This window comes from Perca flavescens, chromosome 18 (genome assembly GCF_004354835.1).
Source record: "Perca flavescens isolate YP-PL-M2 chromosome 18, PFLA_1.0, whole genome shotgun sequence".
NCBI classification, from domain to species: Eukaryota; Metazoa; Chordata; class Actinopteri; order Perciformes; family Percidae; genus Perca; species Perca flavescens.
In genome coordinates, this window is record NC_041348.1 from 10,709,402 (window position 1) to 10,726,079 (window position 16,678).

Here is a 16,678-nt window from a genome sequence, read left to right on the forward strand (position 1 = left end):
TATAGTATGTCAAAAAAAGGCATAGTATAGTATGTCGAAAAAAGTCATGAAAAGGATAGTATAGTATGTCGAAAAGAGTCATAGTATAGTATGTCGAAAAAAATTTATGAAAAAGGCATAGTATGTCGAAAAAAGTCCTAAAAAAGGCATAGTATAGTATGTTGAAAAAAGGCATAGTATAGTATGTCGAAAAGAGTCAAAAAAGGTATAGTATGTTGAAAAAAGTCAAAAAAAAGGCATAGTATAGTATGTTGAAAAGAATTTATGAAAAAGTCATACTATAGTTTGTCTAAAAGAGTCATAGTATACTATGTTGAAAAAAAAAGTAATAAAAAGGCATAGTATGTCGAAAAAAGTCTTAGTATAGTATGTTGAACAAAGTCCTAAAAAAGTCATAGTATAGTATGTCGAAAAAAATGAATGAAAAAGGGATAGTATAGTATGTCGAAAGAAGGCATAGTATAGTATGTCAAAGAAAGGCATAGTATAGTATGTCGAAAAAAAGTCAAAAAGGACAGTATAGTATGTTGAAAAAAAGTCATAAAAAGGATAGTATAGTTGGTCGAAAAAAGGCATAGTATATCAAAAAAAAAAAATTATAAAAAAGGCATAGTATAGTATGTCGCAAAAGCCTTAAAAAAGGCATAGTATAGTATGTTGAAAAGAATTTATGAAAAAGGCATAGTATAGTTTGTCTAAAAGAGTCATAGTATACTATGTTGAAAAAAAACAAGTCATAAAAAAGGCATAGTATGTCGAAAAAAGTCTTAGTATGTAAAAAAAAAAAAAAAAGTCATAAAAAAGTCATAGTATAGTATGTCAAAAAAGGCATAGTATAGTATAGAGATGGCCCGATACCATTTTTTGCTTCCCGATACCGATTCAGATACCTGAACTTGTGTATCGCCCGATACTGAGTAACGATCCGATACCAGTGTGTCATATGTTTTATTATGTTTACTAACTGTATACTACTATCCCTGTATTGATGTGATATTATTTCTATCTTTGTGAAACATGAACAAACACAAACAATGAACGCCACAGAACTTTCTTTTATTGTCCAGTTTGACAGTCAGTTATGGAAAAAGAACATAAATAATCTACTTTAACATAGATTTTCTTTAGGGCTTTATTACGTGGTATCGGATCGGTGCATAAACTCCAGTACTTCCCGATACATATACCAGCGTTTTAGGCAGTATCGGAGCCGATACCGATACTGGTATCGGAACATCTCTTGTATAGTATGTTGAAAAAAAGTCATAAAAACGGCATAGTATAGTATGTTGAAAAAAAAATTATGAAAGTCATAGTATAGTATGTTGAATAAAACGAATGAAAAAGTCATAGTATAGTATGTCAAAAAAAGGCATAGTATAGTATGTCGAAAAAAAAGTCATAAAAAGGATAGTATAGTATGTCGAAAAGAGTCATAGTATAGTATGTCGAAGAGAGTCATAGTATAGTATGTCGAAAAAATTTTATGAAAAAGGCATACTATAGTATGTCGAAAAAAGTCCTAAAAAAAGGCATAGTATAGTATGTTGAAAAAAGGCATAGTATAGTATGTCGAAAAAAATTCCCCAAAAATGCAGTATGTCGAAAAGAGTCATAGTATAGTATGTCGCAGAAGTCCTGAAAAAGGCATAGTATAGTATGTCGAAAAGAGTCATAGTATACTATGCTGAAAAGAGTAAAAAAAGGTATAGTATAGTATGTTGAAAAAAGTCAAAAAAAGGCATAGTTATAGTATGTCGAAAAAAATGTATGAAAAAGTCATAGTATAGTATGTCGAAAAAAGTCATAGTATAGTATGTCGAAAAAAGTCATAGTATAGTATGTCGAAAAAAGTCATAAAAAGGATAGTATAGTATGTTGAAAAGAGTCATAGTATAGTATGTCGAAAAAAGGCATAGTATGGTATGTCGAAAAAAGGCATAGTATAGTATGTCGCGAAAGTCCTAAAAAAGGCATAGTATAGTATGTCAAAAAAAGTCATAGTATAGTATGTCGAAAATTAATTAATGAAAAAGTCATAGTATGTCGAAAATAAATGAAAAAGGCAGAGTATAGTACGTCGAAAAAAAGTCCTAAAAAAGTCATAGTATGTCAAAAAAAGGCATACTATAGTATGTCGAAAAAAAGTCATAAAAAGGATAGTATAGTATGTCGAAAAGAGTCATAGTATAGTATGTCAAAAAAAGGCATACTATAGTATGTCGAAAAAAAGTCATAAAAGGATAGTATAGTATGTCGAAAAGAGTCAAAAAAGGTGTAGTATATTTAAAAAAAAAAAAAAAGTCCTAAAAAAGGCATAGTATAGTATGTTGAAAAACATTTATGAAAAAGTCATAGTATAGTATGTCGAAAAAAATTAATGAAAAAGGCATAGTATAGTATGTTGAAAAGAGTCATAGTATAGTGTTGGATACCCGTAGGCTACAGATTTGATCATTGGCAAATTATCAAAGATGTTTTATCAATATTAAACAAACGTAAGCCGATTCCACGTGGCTAAGCTAGCAGCTTTAGCTCGGGAGCTACGCAGCTAGCCTGTGTCGTGTGTGTGTGTGTGTGTGTGTGTTAGTAAAAGAAGAAAGAGAAGAAGTGTAAAGAAAAGAGGCACTCTGATCTTCCATCCATCCATCCATCCATCCATCTTCGTCCGCTTATCCGGTGTCGGGTCGCGGGGGGAGCAGCTCCAGCAGGGGACCCCAAACTTCCCTTTCCCGAGCAACATTAACCAGCTCCGACTGGGGATCGAGGCGTTCCCAGGCCAGGTTGGAGATATAATCTCTCCACCTAGTCCTGGGTCTTCCCCGAGGCCTCCTCCCAGCTGGACGTGCCTGGAACACCTCCCTAGGGAGGCGCCCAGGGGGCATCCTTACCAGATGCCCGAACCACCTCAACTGGCTCCTTTCGACGCAAAGGAGCAGCGGCTCTACTCCGAGCTCCTCACGGATGACTGAGCTTCTCACCCTATCTCTAAGGGAGACACCAGCCACCCTCCTGAGGAAACCCATTTCAGCCGCTTGTACTCTGATCTTAGTTATCGAAAATGACCAGTTTCCCTCAGCCCCTCACGTCTGGACACATGTAGTTAGGACAGACAGACTTTTGACTTATCGAGGGAAACGGCCACTATAACCACTCTAGTGGCTAACAGCTGATTTACCGCGATTATCTCGCTGACAGTAACTAAACTCCGTGAAAGGAGTGACTTGGCAGGTAGCGATTACAGTTATACCCAGCTACTTAACACAACCTAATCAACAGTACCGTGATCACTGATACATTCACAGAAAAAGATTAATAACCACATATTGATCGGTACATGATTAAATCAGATCACCTTAATGGCACCAAGTGGTAGCGAACCCTTTGCTCATTAATAAACACACTACTTATCTCTGCCCAGACGTAAGCCTTCTTACGGTGTGTTCAGTCCGTTTGTTCCTGTCCATAGATTTCCACAGAAATGAAACAGAGTGGGTCCCTGTCGCACTTTTTTTCCTACTTCGGCTAAAAAAAAAAAAAAAAAAAAAGTCAATAGTATGTCGAAAAAAAATTTATGAAAAAGTCATAGTATAGTATGTTGAAAAGAGTAATGAATGATTTTTTTTATTGGTCGTAACCAAAAGGGTAGCGTCAGAAGCTTCAGCTTATATAAGGCCCCCCCTTCAAAACATGCCTACACCTACCTACCTACCTACCTACCTACCTACCTACATACATATTCCCATTAATATTACTCAATTTCTATACTTATCTAGTATCATGTCTTTGAACCCTTTTTTAAATTTAAAAACATTCCCAATATGTTTTAATTCCCTTGGCAATGCGTTCGATAACTTCACGCCACAGACAGAAATGCACCTGCTTTTCATTACTGTGTTACAGGTAGGTTGTTTCCAATTAAGGTCGCCTCTGAGGGCGTAACCCCCTTCTCTTTCTCTAAACATGGTTTGAATGTTGGGAGGAAGTGCATTATTTCGGGCTTTATACAGAACTAACGTAGTATTTAGGTTCACCAGGTCCATGAATTTCAGTGTGTTAGACGTAAGAAATAAAGAATTAGTATGATAATTGAAGCCGACCTTATTCACAATTCGTATAGCTCTGTTCTGAACTGTCTGTAGAGTGGTTTTACAGGCACTGCCCCAAATCTCAACACAGTACGTTAAATATGGTAGTATCAGCGTGCTATAGAGAATGTTCATAGATCTGTAATTTAGGAAGTGTCTGACTTTACTCAACACTCCAATGCTTCTGGAATAGTAGTAGTATAGTATGTCGAAAAAAAGTCATAAAAAAGGTTTAGTATAGTATGTCGAAAAAAAGTCATAATGAAGTCATAGTATAGTATGTTGAAAAAAGTCCTAAAAAAGGCATAGTATAATATGTCAAAAAAAAAGTCATAAGAAATGCATATAGTAGGTCAGAAAAAGTAAAAAAAACAGTCGGTGTAGTATGTTGAAGATTCATAAAAGGCATAGTATAGTATGTCGAAAAAAGTAATAGTATAGTATTTCTAAAAAAGTCACAAAAAACGCATAGTATAGTATGTATAAAAAAGGTATAGTATTGTATATCGAAAAAAAGTCACAAAAAAACGCATAGTATAGTATGTTGAAAAAAAAGTCATAAAAAAGGCATAGTATAGTATGTTGAAAAGAGTCATAGTATAGTATGTTGAAATAAAGAAATGAAAAAGGCATAGTGTAGTATGTCCAAAAAAAGTCTTAAAAAAGTCATAGTATGTCGAGAAAAAAAATAAATAAAAATAATTATATATATATATATATATATATATATATATATATATATATATATATATATATATATTATAAAAAAGGCATAGTATAGTATGTTGAAAAAAGTCATTACTAGTTTTTAGGTGGGAGGAAAGCCATCTAAACACAAACAGTGAGCCAACGTGTGATAGTGTAGAAAAAGTCACAATAAAGTCATAGTGTAGTATGTCGAAAAGTCATAAAAAAAGTTATAATATAGCATGTCAAAAAAGTCATGATATAGTATGTCATAGTCATAGTATAATATGTTGAAAACAAGTCATAGTATAGTATGTCGAAAAAAGTCATAATATGTGCATGTCTTTGTGGTGGATAGAAAAAGTAGTATGTAGAAAAAGTAAAAAAAAAAGTAATTATGTGGAAAAAAATATTTATAGTATGTTAAAAATTCTTAATATACTATGTTGAAAAAAGTAAAAAAGTCATTGTATCGTATGTCAAAAAGTCAAAAGGTCAAGGTATACTATGTCAAAAACAACATCAGTGTATAGTATGTCGGGAAATTTAATAAAAAAGCCACAGTATAGTAGGTCGAAAAAAAGTCGTGCACGTAAAATAGGAAATAGTTTCAGCACTCCATGGTAGACTGTCCCCTGTCTTTTTTTATAGTGATTTAATTGTGATGCTGTAATGGCTGATTATTAATTAAAGTAAAATGAACTACATCGCTTGATAATAATATCAGTGATATTCACTGCAATCGGATTTCTCTTGAGTAGCATGGCAGTTTTAAAATCTAAAACAAACCTACAAGTATGAATTAATGAAGCTAAACTTCCCAAAAGAACAATGATTCACGCACCTTCACAAAATCCAAGCTTGTGGGCTTTTTGGAGCTTTGCGTGTGCCAGCTGTACATGTCCTTTAAATGCTTCTGCACCGTCTTTTGTAAAGCAACCTGTAATATTTAAAGAGAAGAATAAAAACAACCTTGATTGACAGCCAATTAGTTTTCTCCTTAATAAAAATCAAAGCATGTGAGTTTTTGCATTTTGCACACTTAAATATTAACTGCCTCATCCTCAGAGGAAACAGCACTGCTATCTTGTTAACATCATTTTCAAAAAGAAAAAAAACGTCTCATATTTAGAAGAGGCGTTGTTTGTTAGACTTAATAACAAAAGTGTTCCACGTAGTCCAGGCGATTACAGGTCTTTTATGAAACAGCATCCAGAGGAAAGCAAAGCTCGACCAACCTTAGAGCAAAAATGAGCTGCAAAGCTGTACCAAGCCTTCACTCAATCCCTGCTCCCCTTTTAAGTTCCAAGTACATTTGGGAAGCCAAGGTCCTGAGGACAATGCTTGGACCACATACAGTATTGGTCTGCACTGTTTGTGTTGTCTCCCTAAACATACTGTAGATTTTACATGCATTTACTGACCTGTGGTAGCTGCTGGTTCAGTCAGGGTTTATTTAGACTATGAAATTGAGGATTTAGGATTGTTTTGCTTCGTTGAGCAGTTTGAGTTTCAGCAATAATATGTGGTCCCCTAAAAGGCTCAAATTTGTGCCCAAACTTACATTTCAAAATAATGAGCAATCTGAGATTTCTGCTTTTCACCCCCTTCATTCATCATAGTATTTGCTTCTTAAAAGACTCAAAAATGTAGAGTTTAAAAAAAAAGAAATCCACTCTTAAAATCCACACACATTAATCAAACATTTAAAACAGCTCTAAACAAAATCTCCAGTTTGTCTAAATAAATCACAAGTTCAGTCACTCACAGACAACCGTGGCTCTCTAATATGCGTCTTTATACTGTAACTCCGTTACTAGGAAAGGGCCTGCTTATCTAAGCTATATTAGGTTGCAAAACACATGCAAACTCATAGATCAGTCCTGCTGCTCCCAGCAGACTAGTTTCCCAATTTACATTCTGCCCCATCATTAGTACAGCTTTACTCCACTTTGTCAGGTTGAGAGATGGCAATGAATAAATTCAGAGCTTTCCACAGGTTTGTGTTTGTGTTTTCCCACAGAAGAAAATACAGCCAAATACATGTTTTTTAATCTGCATTTGCACATGCATGAGAACTGTACCACACATCTGTCTGAGCTCGTCAGAATAAATTGCAGTATGACAGTCAAGAGTTATTTAAAATGTGCCGGTAGCATTCAGATCTATTCAGAAGGATTCTTTTCCCTGTCCGTATGAATGCAGAAAGACTGAGAATTCAAGTCATTAGCAGGGTGATGCATGTTCAGAGCTGACAATCAATACACACAAACAGGCCAAAAAGCACATTCAGACACACCAACTCTCAGTCTCAGCTCTCGAATACATGTATTGTTACACAGCTATTGAAAGGCAACTGAAGATTTGAAAATATTGCCTACCTTCTGCTTAGTTGTGCCCTCAGTGGCTCTCAGCTCAACTTTCCACCTTTGCACCACTGGTGTCCGCCTCAGGTGTGTCTCATCAGTGGCTCATTAGTCAGGCAGCTCCCATGTGTTGGCATCAGTTGTGACCCTCCAATCTGTTCCTACACATCCCATAATCCACCAAACATGTAATATTATGCGCTCTAGAGTTAAATGGTCAGTTCCTTGTCCGTGTTTTAAGATATGCTTTTATATTTCTGTCTCCACATCAAGGCAATGGAAGTTAATCTAATTAAGTTTGTCAGTTGTCATGGAGATGGTTCAGTTGTTATGGTCAGTTCAGCAAATGACTCCTAGTCCGTGACTTTGACTCTAGTTGACACTGTGAGCATCCCCATGACAACTAAGCAACTCCATCCAGGGAGAAAAGATTGTTGAAATACCAATAAAAGGACCTTGTGTTGAGATCCCCCCCCCACCAAACTGAAAAGACACATAGCTGCTGAATTTACCAATGCTGCCAGTACCAAACAAAAATAAAAAACAAATAAAATTCCACTTTGTCCTATTGTATTGTGGTTGCAGCAGAAATCTCTGATGAATATCTGAAACCTATGTGGCTAGATTCCAATCGGGGGAAGTCAAATAAAAAAATAAAAAAAGTAATTAATGTATCTATGGAGGCCTAGAGGTGTTACTGTGCTTATAAGTGTCATTTCTATCTAACATGTATTGTTGCTTCTCTGGTTCAGATTCAATAGCTTGACTATCTTGTACCCACCTAGACAGAAAATTCTGATTATTTTTTATTGTCAGCCATGCAACATCAATATTTCTGCAGCTATTCAGGATCTAGTCGGTGTTCCGCTCAAGGGCACTATGGCAGGAAGTCTAATTTCCTGTCACAGTGGAAGTGGAGAAGCTTTATGAAGTTAATACACCTGCGCCAGTACAGCATACAGTCACAAAACATACACATATACTCATGCAAACACATATACACACACAATAAATATATATATATATACACACACATACACACACACACACATATATATATACACACACACACACACACACACCTCATTTAATATTACCTCACTAAAACAGCCATTAGTAAATACCGCAACTCCTTAGTGTTGCTTCTGCCTCTCACAGCCAGTCAAACAGCGACGGGGTGTTTGCCACCGCTGCTTACTGCTGTTGTAGTGCTGGCGTAAGCCTCTGCAGCAGCCACCGAGGCTGATTCCCATTAGAACAAACCTATTTGGCTTGCATTACAAACCCATTCAATCAGGCAGCCATGCTCTGCTTTTTCGTTTAAGCCTGGAGGCTGAGAGTGTATCCAGCCACTGCCGTTCAATAAGTGAATGGGTTATTGCAGCTGATTCGCCGTATCAACCTCATTTTTTCCTGGGCTTATAGGGAAAAAAACATGTTTTTTTTCTGCAATTGTTGTGCAACAATTTGTATTTATAACCCATATATAAATAAGATGAAGTGCTGTACACTGTGTTTGCTCATGCAATATGCAACAGTCACAGGTGAGTGGGGTTATTTTCATGTTTGATGGCAGACAGGTGTGGAGGACCAGTCACTCAGCCTGCCAATTGTGATGCCAGAATGGTCTCTCCTGGCTCTGTAAGCGGGAGGCTCATCGCGTCCTTTATGCCACGCTCGAGTGTCATCACTTGTGAGGACCTGTGCTAAATAGCATAATGCAGCCCTGCGTGGCCTGGCAGCAACCAGACGGTGACCATTATGACCCAGTTGTGAATTGACTTGAGTGACGTGGCTGTAATAGTCACAGACTCATATTATTACCTATCACTCACTGCATCACTGAATATGATATGTGGTTAGCCTACATTAGGATACTGACTCTCAGGCCTCAAGGCAGCATCTGATCTACATTTCTTTTTGTAATCCTCCTGTGTACATTAGCCTATTAAAGGCTACTTTTACTTCATATTGCGCTGATTTTGAAACAGGTTTGGATGAATTCTACAAAACAAATGAAATGAAAGTTGACCCTCGCTATGCAGCTGCTGTAATATCAGTGACCAACTACAATAGCCAGGAATCAAACTTGGCTTAGCCTACACAGGGTTAAACAGCTACTTTAATGTAAAAAACGGTATGTTGAATAGTATAACATTATCATGGCAGAAATGCCAAATTTAAATGAATTAATTTCAATTTCAGTTGTGAATGGTAAGACATATATGCTAATATTAAATAATGGTGATAGAAGGAAGGAGTCTGAAAAGAAAGAGGGCCAAGAGTCACCTACTGCACTTATGGACCATAATTCCTACACCTCCACTAAATTTAAACTTAGCTAAATTAAAATATAGGCCTAAGTGTTAAGTGGAGTTCATATGTTGTTCATATCATTTATTTAAGACATGTTGGACCACACGATCTAGTTCTGATGTAGAAATTTGTTAGCTGCCAAGTGGAACTGTTGAGTATATTGAATTAACCAACAAAGCTAACGTTAGCTTGCAAATACGACCCGTTTGGATTACAGAATAAGAGGTAATATTAAAAGGGAAATTTCACCGCTGGAAAGCTGAATATATCTTTAAATTGGGTCACTTATGTAGTAGAAATGTGAAAAGAAAATTGAAATTGGTGCTTTCTAGGCCGAGATAAGCCAGAAAATGTGTTTTTGGCTCATATGGATGAAAGACACCAAATCCCAGAATGCACTTGCTTTGCTGCTGTATGAGGCCACTCCCAAGCCACGCCTACCCTTTACAGACAGACAGTGAGACGATCAACTCAACAAGTGTGTTTTATTGTCATTTCAACCATATACACGAAAACACGTTTCACCGTGGCTCAAGTGCTGTTACACATTTAAAACATGCTTTTTTTTTGCCACAGCTGATACATTATCCGGACTTCTTTCAGCGGATTGATTGATAGCTCCAGAGTGAACAGAACTGTGTCCATGGCAACGCTCTGCTATGCATGGCAACGGTGTGTTATCCTTAGCAGCGGTCTGTTGTCAAGAAATAACAGACCGCATTCTACATTAGAATTCAACCAAGCCATGTAATAAAAGAAGGCTAACACATAGCTACTAGCATTAGCTCTTGGTGGGCTGTGGTATAAACATCGAGTATAAACACAGCTGTACATTTGCGTGGGATGTAGCTAGAATTGTCGGCATTTTACAGTCACAAACTACACCAGCAGTTAGCAGTTAGTTGGATACAAATCACCCCATTTCTGCAACAGGCAGTCCGGGGTAACACAGCCCACCTCCACTAGTAGTCTTACCCGGTGACAGCAGGCTGGATTGTCCACAGCAATATTTCCACAACAACAAAAACACAGCACAGCAGTCTCTGAACTCGCGTTGGGAGTTTTGTTGAAGTTGGATGTAGTCCAGTTTGTTTAATGAGCGGACACTTGCAAGCAGGACTGGTGGAACAGGTGGCCGGCTAGCGTTAGCTTTCCACCGGCACACTCGCTCAACACTCCCCACTGATGAGGTCTCCTCACCGGCCAGAGGAATAGAGCACCACCGCTGGTCTCCGTGCAGGCAAAGTTCGCGTAGTGTGTCGAGTATTGCGTCCGTAATAAAGTGTCCTGCATATTCTCCGATGTGTTCCAATGTATCCACGTGTACGGTACATGTGTGTGGTAGTTTGAATGCACATAATTGCTATTCTAAAATTTCCAAGACGGTATGGCTGCAGCCTGGAGCGTCCCATATCATGCCGTCCCGTCTCATGCTGTCCCGCCTGGGGCCATCCCCGACCTTCTACTTTTCAAAATGAAAGCTTGCGTCCCAAAATTTCTGTCGGGATGAACAGTTTCTGCTCCTGCTGAGAAGCTAAGCGAGGATTCAAGATGGCTGACACTCGTTTTTTCCTCGGTAATCTCCGGAAAAAGCCGAAAAACCCCCTTTGGGCTATGCGGAAGTGGCTCCTAATACAATCAAAAATACTACCAGGTTTCTACTGATACAAAGCTTAATGCTAATCGGTGAAGTTTCCCTTTAAATATGATCGACATGCTTACCAGACACTTGATAAAATGCTATTTAGTCATAATTTAAACTTTTGATTTACATTTCATAAGATACAACAAAGGTGAATTACAAAACGTTAAGTCAATAACGTTGCAAATGACCATGTAAAACTAGATTAGCATAATCGGATTAATTCTAAACTGAATACTGCTAACTCTGAAACACGCATATTTCTCGATGAATGCATTTAGAGATAAAACAAAGTAATACCTACATTTACAAATAATTGGCAGTTAAGTTAGGCTATATGTTTCGGCTAAGACATTTAAGTTTTAATGGTTCAGCAAAATGTAGTAAATCACTAGTTTGAAACTAGCTTTAATCACACATTTTGTTTAGCTGGAGCAACCTAATCCTGTACTGTATATTTGTGTCTGTACGCCTAATATAAATCCTGTTTCACCTGCCAGGACTGAGCCATCCAAATACACACACACACACACACACACACACACACACACACACACACACACACACACACACACACACACACACACACACACAAGTAAAATGAGAAAACTACATCATAAAACTAACATCAACAGAGATGTAAATGGAAAGAATACCAGATATTATCCTCTGCCACCACAGCACCAAAACAATTACAATGAAAATGTAACTAAACAGCAAAGCAGCAGAATTCCCTGGATTCACAGTTCAACAGCAAGCTGGTAATCACTTTTATCTTTATAAACCAACAGGTAGGCTACAGCATCTGCAGCAGTGCAGAACACCTGGTTTTACTGAGGCAAAATCACAACATCACTACCAGTGGTGGAAGAAGTATTCAGATCTTTTACTTCAGTAAAAGTACTAATACCATACTGTCCTGCATTGAAAATGTTACTCAAGTAAAAGTATGTAAGTATCATCAGGAAAATGTACTTGAAATATTAAAAGTGAAAGTACTGAACGTTGAAAAATCCTCATATTTTTTAAACAAACCAAACAGTATTGTCAATTAACTAGTGTTTAATGGTCTATTCATCTCAGCTGACTTGTAGCCGTTATATTGTTGGCTAGTTTAGTTTAGAATCAAACATCACATTTTATAAATTACATGTGTTTTGTGTGCAGAAATCTTAATGTGTAAAGTAACTAGTAACTAAAGCTGTAACAGAGTAACTAAAGTAACTAGTAACTAAAGCTGGAACAGATGAATGTAGTGGAGTAACTAAAGTAACTAATAACTAAAGCTGGAACAGATGAATGTAGTGGAGTAACTAAAGTAACTAGTAACTAAAGCTGTAACAGATGAATGTAGTGGAGTAACTAAAGTAACTAAAGCTGGAACAGATGAATGTAGTGGAGTAACTAAAGTAACTAGTAACTAAAGCTGTAACAGATGAATGTAGTGGAGTAACTAAAGTAACTAGTAACTAAAGCTGTACCAGATCAATGTAGTGGAGTAAAAAGTACAATATTTCTCTCTGAAATGTAGCGGAGTAGAAGTAGAAAGTGGCATGAAGAGAAAAGACTCAAGTACCTCAACATTTGGACTCGAGTACATGTACTTAGTTACATTCCACCACTGATCATTACTGAGACACAAACCACTGTGCAATACACTAAACTGTGAATAAAATAAAAATAATAAAAACAGCAGCAGCACATAACACTGTTATTAACAACAATAATGAAACAGCAGCACAACATGTAGGCTACATATTGTTGAATAGTCATCACGCCTTTAGAATTTTTTTTTGAATTCACATGCAGGATCCGAGCTATAGGTAGTAGCAGGGACGGACTGGGACCAAAAATTGGCCCTGGCATTTTGGCCCAGACCGGCAGACAACATTAGATCACAAATACCCCCCGTCCTTGCTCTCCCCTGAATGTGTATAGTAACTCCTACTCCTTAAAACTATTAACGCCATGTAAGGGGTAAGCAAGAATCATTGAGAGTTGACACATTAAATACAAAAAAGGGCCATTTATTAATATAATAAAACTGTATACTCCTCATGAATCATAAAACAATATAAATAGGCCTATATATTATCATTTCACGACTGAAGAGGCCCTGTGCTTTAATTTCAAGAGGTCTAGCATGAGTTTTTGTCTGCCAATGCAGATAGAAAAGCTACAATTCTCATTAAGAAAGCTTGCATGATGTGCAACGTTTATCTAGGCTACTTTAAGGACACAAATGCACAAGCACGAGCTTAAGGTTTGATGAACCTTAAGGTGGTGTTTTGCTTATTATTAAGATGTAGGCTACTTTGTTGAATGAAAGGTAGGCTAATATAGCCTAATAATAAAACGGTAAGAAAATGATCAGTCAAGACTCAGATACCCGCGCACGTAGCCAAACTAATACAATGATACAGCATACATAGCATGCCTATTTCTTTTATTGTTGTAGTGTTATCATCAACAGTTTGTCCACCACTCAGTTTTATCAAGGGGTTAAGTGTTTTAAGGGGAGTTGTGTTTACCGCAGGTTGTAGCTCACTCCCTCATCTCTGTCCCTCTCCTCCTGAGTCTCCTCCTCACTGTGCATGTCACTGTAGCCGACACCAGCACCACTATCATCGACCATGGGAGCTGATGAAGGTCCTGCTACTGGCCAAAACATGTCTGTCCATTTGACAGCGTTTTTTTTCTCACGCAGCTTCTCAGCACCTCCTTTGCGTTTCTTCTCCATGATCTCTATCACTGTTCTAGACTGGCAGACGCACACCCGAAACTGCATGCAGGCAGAAATCCCAAAGAGGGTGCTGTTTAAAGATATGCTGTCCTCTTCATTGTCTTGGTTAACGTTATCCTCACCTAGCGCCACTTCACAGCTAGCTGCTGCTGTAGCGGCATATTCATCGCTTTGGACTGTTGTTCCTCATGTCTGTATCCCCAACAGTAGTCGTAAAAAAAGTTTGTCATCTTTGGCAGCGTTGCCAAATACTTATCGGCGTCTTTTTTCTTTTTTTAGACTCATCTTGCTTCGTCTCTGTTTGTGTACTTCCCAGCTCTCCTGTGACTAGTCCATTTCAATTTGAAAGTAGGGGGTGTATGGAAAAAAATAGTCTATGTGATATTTTTGAGTAAAGTGTTTTTTGGCCAGCCCAGAGTCAATTGAAAAAACAATGGGCCAATTAAAAAATAAATGTTTCTTATGGGCCAATTAGGGTCTTTTTTTTTTCGCGCTGAAGTAAATTCAAAATAATAATAAATTGTCTGGCTAATCCGGGGCCCCTGTACACGTGGGGCCCTTAGGCTGCAGCCTCAAAAGCCTGTGCATTAATCCGCACCTGGCCGTGTGTTATCAGTAGGGGAGTCACCTTTACCAGCAACACTTATCTTTTGCAGCAGTTTAAAAAAAGTTTTTTTTTTTTTACAAACTTGATAAAAATGTGTCACTTATTGCTGGAATTTTCTGTTTTTGATCCTTATCACTTAATGTATCCAAACTATTTCAAACACAGGTTGAGTTTTTATAAATTCAAACACAGCACATCTGATTTGAGCAGCACACAGAGCCCCAGTCAGACAGCCTCCACAATTATCTGCCACTATCACTTATAATCAGATCACATTTTAGCTGCTTTTGCCGCAGTCACCTTCACAGCAGCTAAAGCGGTTTAAAGTTCACTCCCCATTTATTTTTTTTTGCTTCCCAGATCCCATCCCGTCTCACTTTTCATCTGGTCTGAACAGGCAGGGCTGGGGCCGGCCTGTTGGCTGTGTTGGGGGCCCCGGGGGAGGGGAGCTGCCGCTGTGATACTCATTGCTTCATTGGGATTCTCACTGGATCCAATCACACTGTCAAGCTTGGGTAGGGGGCCTATCTCCCTAGGTAGTGCATACAGCACACACTCAAGAGTTTTGAACATCACTCACTGACACATACAGATGGAGACGGAGACATACAGTATAAATGTGCACCCACGTACTCATGCACCCTTCACCAGCATCATACATGCTCTGTCTTGATCCTCACATGCCTGTTGATGCTCTTGACTGCAGAGCAACGGTAAAGCAGTGTTTTGGTGTGCAGCTCAGGCTCTCCGCTCTCATTCACTCTTGTGTTTTGCAGCCCTTTCTCATCTGGGGAAACTAACCTACTTGAATTTTCAAAATTGTGTTCCACTTCAGTGATAATCTCATTCAAAGTTATGGTAATATTACTCTAATGTCAGCACAATTAACAACTAGATGCACTTCGCCAAATTGCTCCAAATTATAGTAGACGTTGGTGTATATGGAGGTTTTCAACAAGAATGAGACTTTTACCACACATGCACTAACATGCATTATGTATGCATGGTAATAAATACCCTCAAGTGTCAAGAATCCTGAGCTGCCAGACCTGGTCCCTAGATGGCACTGTGTCCACTAGGCGAGAAAGCAGCCCTGCTGTTTATCATGCAGCTGTGACAGCCTGTAAAAGCTTTTGTCAGTGGAACTGAAGATTTAGAGCCCAGATTAGCGCATTCATATCTTGGCAGTTAATTAGGGCTGAGGAGCTAACTGAAAGCTTTAGCTGCTGAGTGATGGAGCGGAAGAATAAGAGGAGGTGTGCTCCCTGCAGGCAGACACAAAAGTGAATTAAGTGCACATATATACACACCTGACTGTTGTGCTAATATATCACTGTTTGCACCCAATGTGACTTATGAATATGAATGCTTAACCCACACATGTGCAACCATTTCTTTCTGTGCGCGTGAACTGTGATGTGGCTTAAGCATGCCCAATGCGTACACACGCCTACACTGCACTCCTATTTGAGGTTCGCACATGTGTGTATGTGTGTGTATGTGTGTGTCCTTCATATTGCTGGAGTTAAGGTCAGCGGGCTCATATTTTACCTGTCAGGACTGATCACCGTCACCTTCACAGCTGCTTTGCCTCGGTCGGCGGAGGATACAGCATCTCTCCTGAATCTTTACTGGGACAAAACAAAATAAGCTGCAGGTCTACAATCTGTAGAGGGGGAGCCATAAAATGCTACAGCTGCAGACATACCCAGTCCATTTACAGCATCATGCCTCTGTGTAGGAAGCAACAAAACCAGATTTGATCTGTAATCACTGGCAGAGCTGATGCATCGCTCTTATAAAGCTGCTGTTTATTTGAAAGGAAAAACATGCCACAAAGCGTTTAAGTGGAATTAACCAGTTCATTAGTTGAAGTAAAATTTCATGACAGGTCAACTGTCAGCCTTTAAATGCATGAAGGGGAGCCGAGCTGCTCCCTTGCTGCCATTCCAGAGAGCTATACAGGGCGAAGGCAGAGCTAATGCAGTCAAACACACACAGAAATCCATTTAGAAAAGCCATTAGCAAATGTAAATTGTCTTTCTGTCAATTAAGAAATGAATTATCCAGCCAACATCAGCGGGATTGATGTAATCTACTTCTACTAATTTAACTAAAAGGAAAAGTAGTTGCTACACATTAAATCCAATCAATAAACTTTGTCAGCCAACAACTGTATAAGCAAATGGGTTGTAAATATCAAATGGATACGTTTCCTCTGCTGGCACC